This window comes from Gymnoscopelus microlampas (genome assembly GCF_963454915.1).
Source record: "Gymnoscopelus microlampas genome assembly, chromosome: 13".
NCBI lineage: Eukaryota > Metazoa > Chordata > Actinopteri > Myctophiformes > Myctophidae > Gymnoscopelus > Gymnoscopelus microlampas.
This window is the reverse complement of record NC_139950.1, coordinates 1,966,948-1,977,395: the sequence shown is the minus strand read 5'-3', so window position 1 is coordinate 1,977,395 and position 10,448 is coordinate 1,966,948.

Sequence of the window (10,448 nt, the reverse complement as noted above, 5' to 3'; positions counted from 1 at the left end):
AAAAAAATGGTTCAGTGACCACACCAGCCATAACTGGTGTGGACTAGTGTAGGTGGACAAATGTCCGTCTTGTGACATGATGTCATCAATAGATAACATTTTTGTTTGATAAAAAGTTGGGTTTGAAAATCAGACATTTATCTATACTAGTATGGATAGCTGACTCCATTCATATGTGTTGAATGATTTTTGATTCTCTTTGTGTTATTTCCTGAAAAGCAAAGTCTTAACCCTGACCCTTATCTCAATCCATCATTTTTTATTTTAGGTCAAAATTGTATATACAGTCAATATATTTTAACCGTTCAACACTAATTCCAATACTATATTGGATTATTACTGTGTTACAGATGCAAAATGGAAACAATACCTCTGCAGAGCAAAAATGGAAACAATACCTCTGCAGAGCAGACAGGCAAATGCCTGTTTGGCAACCGGTGCCTGTGGTTCCACCAGCTCCTGGGTAGCAGACACTACACCTGCTATTTTCAGTGTGATCTCTTGCAGGCCTTCAGCTCCATCTATAAGGTCTCCCACATGCTGCCTCAGGGACTGCACTTCGGACGGGTCAGTTCTGGAACTGAAACATTTCACAAATCATTAGCAGATCAAGTTTAAGCTTTGAGAACAAGCATTTGGGGGTGAAAAACAGGTGAAGCAGTGAAGCAGGATTATAGTGCATACTTAAGCACTTGACAGACTTTATGCTGCTGTGAAAAACTGAAAATACAATCTTAGGCCTACTGCATGCTTTATGGTTTAAGTTGCATTGTTGCCCTAATTGCACAGCCATCAGTTTGTAAGCAAGGAAAATAAATAGCCCTGATATTAGACATTGAGGATTCATTTCTCTTATTGATTGAGTGATTCTAATTCAACAGCTAAAAACTATCACAGTAGCTCTCACTCTCGATAAAGGAACTGTTAATTAACAAATTTAAGATATTTTGTTTTACAATACCTGGCTCTCTGTCTGTCACGCCACTCCCTGAAGGCCGTTTCCTCCACTGCCAGCACTCTTCTGGTATTTTGCTTCCAGTAGCTGGATTGAGAGTAATGCAGAGTCAAGATACCACATTTAAGAAGGTGCTCATTTACTAATGACACTAATTTCAGATCATTTTATTTACAACATTCAGTAATGCATATATGAGCACAAATGGCATTTTAAATACATCTATTAGAGGGGAAAAAAATACCTGTTGACCCTTCAGAGTCCCTTATTTCAATCCCTTGTGTGTCGGTGAGGACAAAGTTGTTGAGGCCTCCTGTGGCCGACTTCACTTTCTCACGGTAACCGTCTTCCATGCCGACATCTCGCCACTCCGACTAGTGGCTTCCGCGTGCGGTTAGGGTTAGGGTGAGGGTTAGGTATAGGGTTCGTTAACGTCGGAAAGGCGACATGTCGGAAAGCCGCCATGTAACCCTTTCTCACACAGTATTGGCAGTACTGCTTCGGCCTCAAAAAAGCGTATCGGCACAGAAGTCACAGGCTGCAGTCTGCCATTGACCACTTCACATACCTGTACAGTCCTGTAAAACATACAAAAGACAAGGTAAGACATAACATGAAGTCTACAATGCTCATGGAGCATGCATGCATTGTGTGTGTGTGTGTGTGTGTGTGTGTGTGTGTGTGTGTGTGTGTGTGTGTGTGTGCGGAAGGCGGGGGGGCATTGAGCTCAAGCTTAGAAGCCAGAGCTATGGCAGCCCTCTATAGATGCAGATAGGCTGAGTTATTCTTCACCACACCTGAAGCACTGTCACATCATTTGACGTCTCTTAGCTAGTCTTCCTGCTTGTCCCATAAAGAGATCAATTCAGCAATGTGAGCTTGTAGATCGGCTATTTTCACTATTTTAAAATGTTTTTAAAATGAGAAAAATGCCTTATAAGATATCACATAAGACTGACGGCAAAATAGGGCCCTGAAGCTATGAAAAATGTTTGGCCTGGTCTGATAGCTTCAAAGGATATTCTAAAAATAGGCTTCAAAGGATATTCTAAAAATAGGCATACTTGAGCATTTCAACTCATCTCCATACCTTTGAAATGGACGTGGTGTGCTCACTGCCACTGGTCTTGGAACCACTGGGGCAGGGGAAGCAGGCTGTGGAGCTCGGAAGGCAAACGTCCGAGATGAATCTGCTCCATCTCGGACGTTTGCTGTGGGTCCTGTTGGAGGTGCAGGTGCTGTCGCTCCACCCAGAGCGGTCCCCTGGACCTCGTAATGTGCATCCTCCTCCAACTCAATGCCACGGAAAACTCCTTCTCTTGGGAATATCACAGCATTTGACGCGTCGGACAGATGGAGGCCAGCTGTGTTGACCTAGAAGAAGAATTTTGCAATTATTAACACTACATTGTGCATTGTCTTTTGTCAAGTGTTAAATAAAGCACTGCAGGGATCAAGGGAATTGTAGGAAAAGCATATAGCGGTTCCTCCGGCCAGTCGTGGGCCAGAGCATCCAGTCCCAGGGGTCCCGGAGGCCCCGTCACTGAGAACCAGAGGGGGCACTGAGTGTTCTCTGAGGCGGCAAAGAGGTCCACTTGGGCCTGGCCAAACCTCATCCACAGCTGCTGCACCACCTGAGGGTGCAGGCGCCAGTCCCCCTCTTGCGGCCCTGCCCTCGAGAGCATGTCCGCTGCTGTGTTGTGAGCCCCAGGAATGAACGTTGCATGTAGAGAAGCTAGATGCGCATGAGCCCACAAGAGCAACCTCTCTGCCACTCTGTGCAGACGGGGAGATCTCACCCCCCCCCCCCCCCCCTGGTGGTTGATGTAGGCCACCACTGAGGCATTGTCTGTCCTCACCAACACATGTCTGTCCCTTAGGGACGGGAGGAAACTCTGAAGAGCCAGTTGCACTGCCCTGAGCTCCAAGACATTGATATGTCTGTCCAGCCACGGGGCCTTCCACTGGCCACTCGCTGACCTGCCATTGTGCACTGCTCCCCAACCTGCCAGGGAGGCGTCCGTGCACACTAGCTCCCTGCGACACACCCTGTGCAGCTCCACTCCTTGCCGTAGAAAGGAGCGTGAGTGCCACCTCGACAGCGCCCTCAGGCACTGTGCTGTCACCACAAGGCGACGATGTCTGTGTCGTTTCGGGTGAAATCTGTGGGAGTTGAACCACAGTTGTAGAGGCCTGAGATGGAGCAGGCCTAGAGGAACCAGCAGTGAGGCCGCTGTTAGCAAGCCTAACAGACGCTGGCACTCCCACACTGTCACCTTCTGACCGCGCTGAAAGCGGCTCAGGAATGAGAGGATCGTCTCTACCCTTACCTGCGGTAGAGACGCCCTCATTGTCTGTGCATCCAAAGACATCCCTATGAATGTCACAGCCTGGGATGGAGTCAAGTGACTCTTCTCGTGGTTCAACACCAACCCCAACTGCTGTATGTGGAGCACAACCGTGTGTGTGGCTAAATTCGCTTCCTCCTCGGAGTGAGCGCAAATTAGCCAGTCGTCCAGATTAGTCCAGTTTAGTATAGTCAGACCTCCGGCTGCCAGGGGCGCGAGGACTGCCACCATGCATTTGGTAAATGTCCGTGGTGCCAGCGCAAGCCCGAAGGGAAGGACCATGAATCCGTAAGCCGTCCCTTCGAAGGCGAACCGGAGGTACTTCCAACAGGATGGATGGATGGGAATTTGGAAATACGCATCCTTCAAGTCGATCGTCGTGAACCATAGGCCTCTCGACATGGCCTGAAGAACACGAGCTGGGGAAAGCATACGGAACTTTAACCGTTTTAGCCAGCGATTCACCCTTCGCAGATCGAGAATAGGGCGAAGCCCCCCGCCCTTTTTGGGAATGACAAAATAGGTCGAGTAGAACCCACCTAGCCGTTCTAGCGGCCGTAGTATCCTGATGGCGTCCTTGTCCAGCAATACGGATATCTCCTTCCGTAGCACTTCCCTCTTCAGGGGGTCGGCCACTGTCGTAGGATGGATACCCGTGAATGGAGGCGGCCGGCCTCGGAATTGGAGTCTGTACCCCTGGAGCATGGTAGAAAGAACCCATGGGGACTCCACCCGCTCCTCCCAGATTGCCCTTTGGGCCTGGGAGAAGCGGCCGAGGCCGGTGACACCGTCAGGTTGACTGCTGTGGCCCGCCAACCCTAGGAGTGGCGTGTCTGGGCCTTCCAGTCTCGTTGCGTCCCCGACGACGGTCCTCCTCTCTGCGCCTGTCGACTCGCCTCTGAGCCGGGTTAGGTGGCGCAGCCTGGGGCTGCCTAGTAGGCAAGGACTCTGCAGTCCTCCTGGACGGTGGAGGGCCACCTCGGTCTTGTCGGCCTGTCCTGAAAGGAGGGGCACGGGCCCGAGGTGGAGGCATGAAATGTTTCAGGGTCTCCCGATCCTTCCGGACCCTGTCCGTCTGCCGCAAGATATCATCGACCCCGGGCTTTAAGGTAACACCGGGGGTCAGGGGGAGGTCAGCAAACGTGCTCTGCATAGAGGAAGGCAGCTTGGTCTGTGCCAGCCAAAGGTGGCGCCTAGCAGTCACGATCTGGCCCAAGGCTTTCCCATTAGCCCGGGCCATGTCTCTCTGGATCTGGCCGATCAGGTCAGAGACCAGTTTCACCTCTTGAGTGAGAGGTCCTCCGTCCCCCTTGACCTGAGGCAGCAAGCTCTGCAGGTAGGCATGGAGGAGCATCACTGCATTAGACAGGCGTCCCACCGCTGTCAGTGAACCATAGACTGTCTTGAGGTCATCGTCAAACGTCCTGGGAGGACCAGGCTTAAGACGGGGGGTTTTGCCAATGATGTCCTTATCTGGCAAGACCATGGCTGCAATCATGGAGTCCATGGTTGGGTACTCCCTGAGGCCAAGGGAATCAGGCTCTGCCATGAAAGCCCATGGCCCCGAATCAGAGGTAAAGTGGAAGCGGCCTCTTTTTTCAGCCCAGCGTTCCATCATGGCCTCCTTGAAGGCACTGGATATGGGCACCACTGGCGGGCTGCCCGGAGGATCCTCCTGGGCAATGTCCAGGGTAACTCTGATCCTCTCTGCAAGGTCCTGGACCCCTTCCTGCATGGCAGGGGCCACATCAGGACGGTCACTGCCCCCCTCAGAGGGCCCCGCTGAGAGAATGTCATCTCCCTGGTCAGCGTCCACCCGCTGATGCCAGGCCTGCTCTCCATGCCCGCCTGCACTGCGGGCAGGACTACTGTGATGACGGCTCACCACACCAGAGGGAGGCAGAGATCTGCGGTCCTCGGCTGGAGCCAAGGCCTGAGCCACCCAGGCCCGCATGGCCCCCAGTCGGGCCACTCTCAGGCGCTCAGAGAAGACTGCGCAGTACAGGCAGCCATTAGGGCGCCTCACCGCCTCCTCTGCATGGGCCAGCCCCAGGCAGTGCATGCAAGATGCATGCGCATCCCCAGGTGGGATGTCCTCTCTGCACCTGATACAAAGGGCTGACATCCTGTAGTGGACCCGTGCACCTGACACGCCGTGGCAGGGTCACCTCTCCCTATGCACTGCACCCGGTAAGGGAATTACCAGGGGAGAGGCCCAATGACAATGGCCGCCCCGTAAGGGTCTTACACCTGGGTCACACTTGTAACTGAAAACACTACACTTATCCCCTAAACAGTAATAAATGTAGTCAGCAAACAAAAGACTGACCAGGCGTCCAGGTTATGGAGATGCCTGTCAGCTAAGGGAGAATAACAGTCAGCACCAGGTTATGGGGAAAACTGACTGAAAACACAACTTAACTTGAAATACAAAGCACAGACTGACCAGGCTTCCAGGTTATGGAGATGCCTGTCAGCTAAGGGAGAATAACAGTCAGCACCAGGTTATGGGGAAAACTGACTGTGCTTTATATTTCAAGTTAAGTTGTGTTTTCAGACTGAACAGGCTTCCAGGTTTTGGAGATGCCTGTCAGCTAAGGGAGAATAACAGTCAGCACCAGGTTATGGGGAAGACTGACTGAAAACACAAAACTTGCTAAATATGAAGCAGAATTTCCTTTAATTGTGATTCCTGCAAAACAAGGAAAGAAAGCACAAAAAGACCTCAGAACAGCTAGCAAAGCTAGTACAAGCTGAGGCTTGGTTAGTGCAGCCAGCTGCTAACCAGCGCTAACAGCGCTACAAACATTTAGCAACCAGCATAAATGGTACACACAGCACAATAATCAAGAGTTCTCGTGAGGAGGGCTACAAAGTTAGCAGCTCCAGGCTAAACCTAGCCACTGAGAACACTTGGATGTGAAATAATTGAGCTAATACCTTCTCTGCTCACTTACCGACCTTGAACCTGAATGTTCCGCCGAGAAATGAAAAAAGCAGGCGCGCGTGGGTGTGGTGTGCCTATATAGGGGAGGCCACACCCCCACGCACGCACAGGTGCGCACGGTAGTGAATCAGTTAATCCTTACCTCGAATGTATCCCTCCGCTGCAGAGTGATACCCACATTGGAGTGATCCAATGATGGGAAACATAACAATTATTCCTGTACCTTTCCAGTGGTGTAGCTAAATCTTTGTACCAGAGGGATATAATGTTTATTTTTGTCACAATAGGAGTGCAAAATGCCCTTTTAGAGGTACAGCCGGCAGGAAAGCATAACATAAGCGACCAAAAGCATTTTTGGCCATTTTCAGGTCCAAATCTACAAAACACGTCGCAAACAGTGGGCTTGTAGATCGGCAATTTTCGGAAAATGAAAATGTAGAACAATAAATAACCATCATCATGTACAGTATGCTGCCTGGAGGGTGTAGGTGTAGGGTGACCAGATCCAAACAGGGCCAATGAGGGACAGATGAACCCGTTCCGCGGGACACATGCATGAGGACCCCCCGCGCAAATTGTTTTCGCGGTTCTGGGCGGATTGGGTTCGTTTTTGTCCAGTTTTTGGTTACTTTATTTCGGGTTTAGGGTTAGGATTAGGGTTAGGTTAGGGTTATGTTATTTAATTCTTATTTTTGCCTGATTTTACCGATTTATTATCAAAAAAAAAAAACACAGTTAAAACTTTTTTTTTTTTGCAAAAAGTGGGGGGTATGAAATCTTCTCTGTAATAGGAGTATGATAATAATAACTATAATAGAACTACTATGCAAATAAAAACAGAAATGCATTTGAAATTATCTGTATTTACTGGACAATACAACCTACTAAGAGGCTTTGATTTGATTGTGAAGACATTAATTACATCCAATAAGGGGCTCACACTGATGCCAAGTTCTCACTTTAAACCCCTTTGTTTCAGAGGATAGACAGACACTAATAACAAATATAATGCAGCTGAGCTGAGAAACTTTGGTCAACTTCATTATCATCATGTCATTATTACCTAGTCTACTTTGGATCTGATGGATAGGGTTCTGTTCAGACTGCAGTCCATTTAGAAACACTTGGTTGGACCCTACCTGCTCGTAGTGTCGCTGTTGCCTGGTCCATTGCTCCTAACATTATCAGAATGGCTGGGCAGCTGCTAAATCCTCTGATCTCTGATGACCATAACATTCTCCTCCTCTTCAATACCTTCGGTTTTGGTCAAACTACCCCCCAACTTGGAAGCACCGGGAGGTTGTTTATTTATGATTATTCACAACGTGGTCGTTAGTTTGAGTCGTGGCGGGGATCTATCACTTTCTGTTTCTTTTTCCTCGGTAGCTTTCACTGTTTTAAAATACTTGCTTAAATATGCACACTTTGCAGCTAGCACGGATATCTCTTGTATCCTCTTATGTTGTTGAGCTCCTGATTATTTTCTTTCCAACTTGTATTCCACCAGCAACAAGCTTGTTTACAAGAACGCCTCGTCCAAACACTCGCCCCAAAACACACTCACCCCGGGTATATCTGGCGGCCTCGGTCGGTGAAAAACATAGAGGCGAGTGTGTTTACTTATACTGTATATTATTCAACTCATCATGAGCAGAGCTTTCATTAGAGCCTAATAAGAAGGCTCTGTGACGATTTTGAAAGAAAAACCTTTTGGAGCTCATAATTGGCAGCCATCTTGCATTTGAAGGTCAACAATAGGTCAAATCATTATATAAACACCAAATATGTATTCCTTGACCAAAAGAAGCTCTGAAACCATGTATTGTGCATCTTTGTAGGTCAAACCATTAAAAAGTTCATTTTCACGGTCGCCATTTTGGATTTTGGTCTCTCACAAATTTTCCCCGCCGTTTTAAAAAAGACACCCCGGCTAAATTTGTTTAATAACCCTCCTAGATGACAAATCCATTGAGAAACGGACCTTTGCTCTCCACGGTCACGGAAGTGCCATATATGACCCAACTACTAGGGAGTTTAATTAGAAGGACAGGGATAGTGGCCCCGGGAAGGCAGTGCGTAATTGCGTTGGGGAAGCGGGTGCGTTTAACGATAGAATCCCATACGATTATAGCTGTGGGGGGTATGAGGGGGGGGATTATGGATGGACAGGTTGAGACAGCGTTAGTGGTTATGGGGGCGGGAGGTTGAGAAGCGGGGGGCAGTGGCGAGCAGGGGTGTGAGGTCGGTGTGGGGGGAACACACTTCTCTGCTGAGGGGTGAAACAAATTTCGACCCCCGGACTGGCGTCGGACCGCCGCCTTCAGTATCAAGCGGCGGTCATTTTTCTGGCCGGGAATCGGTCTTTCCGAAGCCGCAGCGGGAGTGTTATTGCGGGTCGGGAGTGATGGGAAATCATCAATGGCCAGGATGGAAAACTTATTGTGGGTGGAGGGAGGAGGACGGAGGGGGGAGCAGAGGCGAGGTGCTCGGTGTTTGGCCCGGGCGATCGTTGACCAAGGGGCTGGGGTGGAGCTGACCAGGGGGGGGGCTTTTGGGTCTGGCCCCGGCTCGCGCCCAGAAACCAGGGAGGGCCGAGATGGTGTCATCTAGATCCGTCGATTTTGGCCAGGCGATAGAGCGGATCACGCCTCCGGGCAGCGGCGGACATGGAGGAGGAGAGTTGTGCTCGCCCATGGTGGAGATAGCAGCAGGTCCAGCGGCGACCTCAGGGGCCGGCGGTCCGACCTCGGGGGGAGGGAGGGGGTCGCCGACACAGAGGGAGTCAAACAGAGCCTCGTCTTCGCGGATCTGGTGAAGCCGGGACACACGTTGTTTCAGCTCGGCTACCTCCAAGGACAGCCGGAGACAGCCGTCACATCCAGGTGGTGAGGTGAGTGGTGGCATTATGCCAAATGGTGTTAGCTGTTTGGCTGCTTTTGGAGTCTCTGATGGCTCTCTCAGCTTGGGCAGCTTGGAGGTAGGAGGAGCAGCATCGGGGGTTTCTTCTTCACTGGAGTCCAGACTGGAGTTCGAGTCCTTAAAAAACGTACTCATCTTGCTGATCAGAGGGCTGGTTAGCTTTATCGTACTTTCACTCGATGAAGAAAAGTCCTGCGTAGAGACGGTGTGACGACGATTCACGAATCACGTGCCAAGAGAGAGGGGAGGAGTCTGTTCTGTATAGTCTGTTCTGTATAGTAGTGTGTATATCTGTCTGTCTCTTAGTGAGCACAGTGACCCACGCACACATGATATGTGTGCGTGGGTATCTCATTTTAAACAAGCTTAGTGCTTATATGAGACTTCCAGTTTAGTAGACCTTGTATTGTGAATGTGTACTTCCATGTACTGTTGTTCTCATGTCTTACTAAATAAAGTAAGACATGAGAAAACAAAAACAAGCTCACAATACAATGCATCCGATGCAACAGATTGTGAGCTTGTAGATCTGCTATTTTCAAAAGATTATTTTACATTTTACACATTTGAAAACTTGTGAAATGGGACAGTCTTCCCAATGAGTAATTTTACTTTGCAGTATTGATACTTTTACTTCAGTAAACAATGTGAGTACTTTTCCCACCACTGTTAGATGCTAATATCGAATTTGCTTGCGGGTCGATGTAGAAATAGCATCTACATAGCTTGCGGCTAACTTGAACCACAACGCCAATGGGGCTTACACTAATAGGCCTCATGCAAGCAAATGCCATCTTTTTTACCATTAAGACCTCTAATGTGATTACTATAGTAATCGTCATATGTAACATGACCATGATACAGACAAATCTAATGTGATTACAGTAATACGTTTACATGGCGTTATAACAACAACAACAACAACAATGGCAACTCGACATACCTCGAAAATGTTTGCTAATCTTTCGACGCACATGTCTTCCGGTTCCAGAGGGACTCTGCGCTGTCCTTGGATGACAATGTATCTTCTCTCCATATTAAAATAATTTAAAAATGTGTGCTGCTATTGCTAATACGAGTAACTTTTTTAAAAACGGTGGTTAAGAGGGAGGCGTGTTTAGCTCATCGACCCACATATGCTTCCGCAGTGCCGGCCAATAGGCGGCATTTAGGATTTGAGATATCACGCCCTAAATGCAAATTACGCAATATATGCACGAGCAAAAGATAAAAGCAAAACATAACTGATGTATTATATTGCAGATAAGAAAATCACCGC